Source organism: Accipiter gentilis, chromosome 8 (genome assembly GCF_929443795.1).
Source record: "Accipiter gentilis chromosome 8, bAccGen1.1, whole genome shotgun sequence".
Lineage (NCBI taxonomy): Eukaryota > Metazoa > Chordata > Aves > Accipitriformes > Accipitridae > Astur > Astur gentilis.
In genome coordinates, this window is record NC_064887.1 from 17,591,732 (window position 1) to 17,597,731 (window position 6,000).

Sequence of the window (6,000 nt, forward strand, 5' to 3'; positions counted from 1 at the left end):
CTGCAAGAAAAATGTGAGTTAGGAACATTAATCATTTGGGAGCCTTGTGTCTAAGTCTTTGAAGACAAAGTGCTGCTTCTGCTGGCTGTGGACTTTTTGCCCAAGGTGGTTTCCTCTTTCCATATAAATCAAAAAAACCCCATACTGTTGTTCTTCCCAAATCAGGTGGGGGCAGGGGGAACCCTCAAGGAACAAATAGCTGTTTTTCATGTGCTGTTGCTGCCATAAAAAACAGGCCAGCAACAAAATCTTAAAAGATTTTTGAGAAACAATCTTTAAGCAACATAAATGAAAAACAAAGCCAAGTTCTCCACCTGCCCAAAACTGGGGCAAAACCCCACCCACATCACTTAAAAAACGGATAGGAATCTGCTCTCCGAACGTCCCTTCAGATTAGGAGTGTTTCTTCGGGTTCTGCAGATCGGTTTGTAGGCTTCAGCTGCTGATACATCAGCTGTCTATAAATGCATCAGATAATAAGATTTATCTTATTAGCAACATTTGTTCATGCCTCAAATTTCTGTGAAGAATATGCAGGTGATGGGCAAAACTGGCTGCTGGGCAAAGCAGGAGGAGGCTAGTTATGGAATATTGGTGTCTGGTTTTAGGAATGATGATTTTCCAGTCTGTCAGATGACATAGAGCGTAACTGAGAAGTTTAAGCAACTTCCCGACAGTTACTCATCAGAGACAGATGTTTCACCCTGCACGTGTGAAGCAAGTAGACTAATGTAGATTGGAGGAGGTGAATGCCTGCATCTTGCACTACTCCTCTTTCTACTCATCTCTAGGCATCTGTCGTTGTCATCATCTACCCAGTAGAGAAAAGTCTCTCCATCAGGTAAGAGCTTTCTTCTCCTACTTGGGAGCAGTATAGGTGCTTGTTCTTTGTAGATAACTTGGTGTAAGAGCTGTGTTAGTGTTATTGCACATAAATATTTTTATTGGCACATAAACCAATAGCGCTGTAGATCAAAAGGAAGCCTGTGTTGGTAAGTAGTATTGGCATGTGGCTGCCATAATATCTGATTATTACCAGATAGTATTGAATAGAGCCCTCCTATCCTTTGAATTGTTTTTGTTAGAAAATCTGGTACTGTTATCCTGTATCAGAGGTAAGGCACTGAAACACAAGTGGGATTTATCTGTCCTGAGAAACTGCATCTTCTGATCCTTTCTGCTGCCTGTGTGCAGGCTTGCCCCTCGCCCAGCTACAGCGTGGGGCCGCTGCTGCTTCAGCAGGGATGGCCCGTGCAGGGGAGGGAATGGCCGAGCTGGATTCCTATTTCTGCTGGCAGCAAGGATGCTGCTGCCAGCCGTCGGGTACAGAAAACAGGAACAATTTTGAGGAACGGGGCCTTGCCCTGGTGGGTATGCCTGCTGAGGTGTTTAGATATTGATTCTTGCTGAGAAAACAGCAAGATTGGGCTTTTCATTGCACTCCTAAGCCAGGAGTGTGTTGCCTGCAAATATAGCAGGGATGTTGGTGTAGGTGAATTGCCTACAGCTATGCAAGAACGTTGTGGAGGAGCCAGGACTTCGGCTGAGACCTCCTGAGCCCTGCAAGGGCTCCTATGTCTCTTCGCAAAGCTTCTTCCCATGTAACTTTCCACCTTGGCATGACTAATGCTCCCAATTAAAGTGTACTAACCTCTAGCATTTTAATGTAATAAAATAATAAATTATGTACTTGCCTATCATGTTTCAGGCACCGGGAAGGGTCAAAGAACAGGTGTGGGTGTCTGGGGAGCACTGTATTTGCAGCGCCAGTCATGAGTTATGAATCCCTTGAACTTGCTGTTGTTGGCTGAAGCCATATCAGGGTACAAGATGTTGCTCTCCGAGACTCCAAAATTAATCCTAGCCCCTGAAGTGGGAAATAAAGCAACATACAACAACTTTCTGAAAGTTGGAACTAACTCCTTTGACTCATTTGGAAAAGGGTCAGAGCAGGAACAGCTGTCTGTGCTGGCAGCGTTAGGGGATTAGAGTGCAGCAATTGCGCCTGCTTTTCTCTCCCTAAGTCTGATTCTTGCTTCCGAGGTTTTGTGTGATCAGAGAAGAGAAATGCCATGATTACCTTCTTCATTTGTCCGCTACATTAACCACTTCAAAAACCAAAGAGAAAAAGATCAGAGAAGGTGATCTGATCCTTTTAGGCATTCTGTAGCCATTGAGAACAGTGTTGTTTCAGAGTCGTGGCTAGTAAATGTTTCAGATAGCCTTATGATGAAGTATGCAGCTGGTGGGAAGAATTGGGGAGATGTAGAAAACATCATGTTATATAGAACCTGCCCACTTGTGTTCCCAGACCAACATCCCTCTTCTCCAAACTCTACTAATGTTTAACAGGGTAAAGACAGGTTATTTTTCCTTCATTTTGAAAAAGAAAGCAAGCATCTTCGCCTGCCCCAGCAAGGACTAGTCTTACAGAATGAAAGCATGAGAACATGCCAAAAACCTTTTAATTTTTTGCTATACATTCAGGCTTACATTCAACTAAAAACATGCCCAAGAACACCTGTGTCCTTGCCATGCAGTAACGCTGTCAAAAGGACTATTACCTTCCACTACACGCTAAAGAAATGCTGTTGTGCCATAAATGTGCACCTGTGCAAGTTGAGCGCTGTAGCATCACACCTGCTTTTGAGAGCGATGCCCCCAGGGCTTTCCATGCCCATAGGATCGCTGCAGTCTTTTGGGGGGCTCTGGGCAAGCAAGAGATTTAAAGTCTGCCCAACCACTTGCTGCAAAGGCCATTGTACTGTCCTCCCCGTCCCTGATCATCCGTTCTGTGGTTTGGTTTTTGGAGGGGAGACCCGCTCTCATGACCTCTGCAAGCTCTCCCCATCTCCAGAGGGGCTGGGGGTAGGTGCGCTACACAGGGCAATAACAGCTTTAAAATTGACACGTGTCTCTTTGCACTTGCTGCAATTATTTAGAAACCGGCATGTCAAATGACCCACGTTAAGCCAAAGAGCATATTACTAGGGGTGTGCTAACAGCACCAGTGCACTAAACCTCAACTGACAGCCTGACCCAGCACTGTTCTTTAAAAGGGCAGGGCCGCAGCGTTGGAGTTGGAATTCCACTTTAATTAGGCCATTACCTGACCTTCAAAGATGTATTTTCTTACTCCTCTGCATGCTATGTTGGAGGAAGGGCTGCTGGAGAAGACAGGAAGAGCCTATCTGATCGTTATCGGGAGCGGACAAAAGCCATGCGTTGCCTTTTCCTTTTGACGTGTGCAATTAGTTTGGCTCGTGTGGAAGAAAGATGTCAAGGTAAATGGCCGTCTCTGTCTTTCCCCTTGCTGATCCCTGGCAAGGTCCGTCATTTGCTCCTTATGTGAAAAGCTATTCAATCACCTGTTGACAGTGGTATCCCTCTCATAAAACTTGCAGCATATCCTGACAATACACCACCATTGGATACCTTTGCCCAGGCGGTGGCCTGCCACTACCGTTACCGTTTGGCTCTTTTACAGGCTGAGTGCACTCCAACTCTCCTCATAAAACTTTGTTTGAACTTGGGTGTTTCTACATGTCTTTGCCCCCCCCTTCAAAAGAAGCTTTTCCATTTTTACGGGGATACAAGGATCTTTCTGTCCAGGGCATGTGACATCTGTGGTGCTCATCAGGAGCATGCTGCCATTGCCCCTGCTTCTGAGCAATCAATTCCCTCCCTCCTGGCGCAGTAGCACCCCACGGCTCTGCCACCTCCCTTGGCCTCCTTGGCAGAGACGTTGCATGTCTCCTGTGTTTGCTCCGACTTCTCAGTTTTCTCAGGCAAGGATCTGTGCTGATGCACTTACCTTTGGAAAAGCAGTGAAATCAGTTCCTGCCCGGAACTGCTGCGGGCTGCTGCCAGCGCTCAGCACGCGCAGGGGACAGACACTCCGTGGCTGCGTGTTGCAGGTGACTCTCATGGAAGGCAAAAGACCCGTTTTGTGGGGGTTTTTAATAAATAGATATAAGAATTGTTTTATTTTTTTGTTTTTTGGGTTTTTTTTTTAAAGTTCTGTTTCCTGGATCTACGTAATGCTCTGCTTACGAGAAACAAAGTCAAAAGCAAAGCAATCCAATGCAAATGCTGAGAGGGAGTTCACTTTTAATTCACCTTTTAGGCCAATTGCAACTGCGTTGCTGATAGGTTTTGCCGAGGAAAGGCATTAATCTCGCTCCGTATTTGTATCTCAGAAGTTTGTGCATGTGCCCTTCCACCACTGCTGAAGGGGTGGCCCCTTGCCACTCCCAGCGTGAACCATGGTCACAAGTCCCCGGTCATACCCTCTGTCTTGCTGCAGATTTCCTGTGTGCCCATGGGAAAGCCGGTTTAAACTCATGCTATCTCCTTTGCTTTGACCAGAAGTGCTGCTAATCCTTTTCCTTCTTGTGAAGTTGAATGTACACGAATAGTGACGGTGTTGCGGGCTGGCGGCCGTGAGAGCGCTGTCTGTCCCAGGGCTGTGCGGATAGTTTCTGTTTGTCCCCACTTGCGTGCTGTACCTCAGACGCCAGTGCTCCCTGGTGTCGTTTAGGACGCAGTGGAGAATGTTCCAGGGCAAGGTTTGTAAACAGTGTCTTGTTTGTTTAATCACAGGCATTTTGGTTTTTTTCTCCAAGCGATATTTGAAGGGTGACGGAGCGGCAGTTGAGCCCATCAGGGGACAGAAATCAGGTAACGTGTTAGAAAAGGAGGGATATTCAGAGATGAGGATACTGGAAACAGCATTGGATTTTTACGGTGCTATGATACGATTAAAACAAGTACTTAGCTCTCTTTATATTATAAAGGGGAAAGTCGAGGCATGGCAGTATCCAGTGGCTTCCCCACGGGCACACAGGAGATTTTTTTTTTGTTGGCACTAACCCATGGAGCGATCTGGCCGACAAGTAACGTAAGTCCCGCGCGGCCGCGTGGTGCCTGAGCGGGGCCAGGCCCCGTCCTCACCCGCTCTTCGCCGAGGCCCCGCTCTGGGACAGGGACCAACCCACGGGCGGCTGCCCACGTCCAGGGGCGGCGATGGGACCCGCGCCCACGGCAGGCCGCCGCCGGCTCTTGGCGGGGCGTGGGGAGGAGGACGAGGCCTGCGCCCGGGTTAGCGCGTGGGCTGCTCGCCTCTCCTCTCCCCTCCCCTCCTCCCCTTCGTAGGGGGTGGCCGTTGTACCGTTACAGCGACAGGACTGGTCATCGGAAAGGCCATTCGTGCTGCTTATGGCCCTAACTGCCGCCCGAGGGCCTGCTCTCTAATCCGACGGCCTGGCGTTCGGAGCGGACCCTGGGAAGGGCAGGCTGCCAAGCTCGCTCCTTCTCAGGCCCCGAGCCGCTCGCGGGAGGCAGCTGCGGGGCTGCGGGCTCAGGAGCCGGGATCGCGCCGCTCGGCGGGGACAGGCTCGCCGCTCGCGCCCGCGCTGCCCTTTGCCCTTCGCTTCCGAGAGCAGACCGGAGCGGTTAAGGCGGCGGCGGACAACCTCACCGTCGTCGTTTCGCTTCCTTTAGAGGCTGCCGTGCGGCGAAGCCGCCACGGAACCCCGCCGGGGGGGGGGGTGGGCGGGTGGGGGTGGTGGTGCGACGACGACGACACGCACCACACACATACCCCCGGTGACTGCCCGCCGGGCGGGGGGCAGCCGCCGGCCCTGCAGCCGCCCAGCGCCGCCACTAGATGGCGCACAAGGAGCGGCAGCGCGGGAAAGCCGCCGCCCGCCCCGCCCCCGCCCCGCCGGGCCCCGCCGCGCCCCCGGAGGCGGGGGGAGGGGCGGGGGGGGCGCCTGCGGCCGCCCCCCCCCGCCAGCCACCGCCAGCGCCACCGGCAACGGCGGCTTTCGGCAGCGGCAAAGGCGGTGCTTCGGACTGGCAGCGGGGGGCGGGCGGGAACCCCCTCCGGGAGATCGTGCGGGCGTCAGTTTTTCGTTCCCGGCTTGGCCCTCGTTTTGAGCGCGGCGGCTTTCCTGGTTGCTAATTTTAGCGCTAAATTGAGCCTAATTATTATAATAT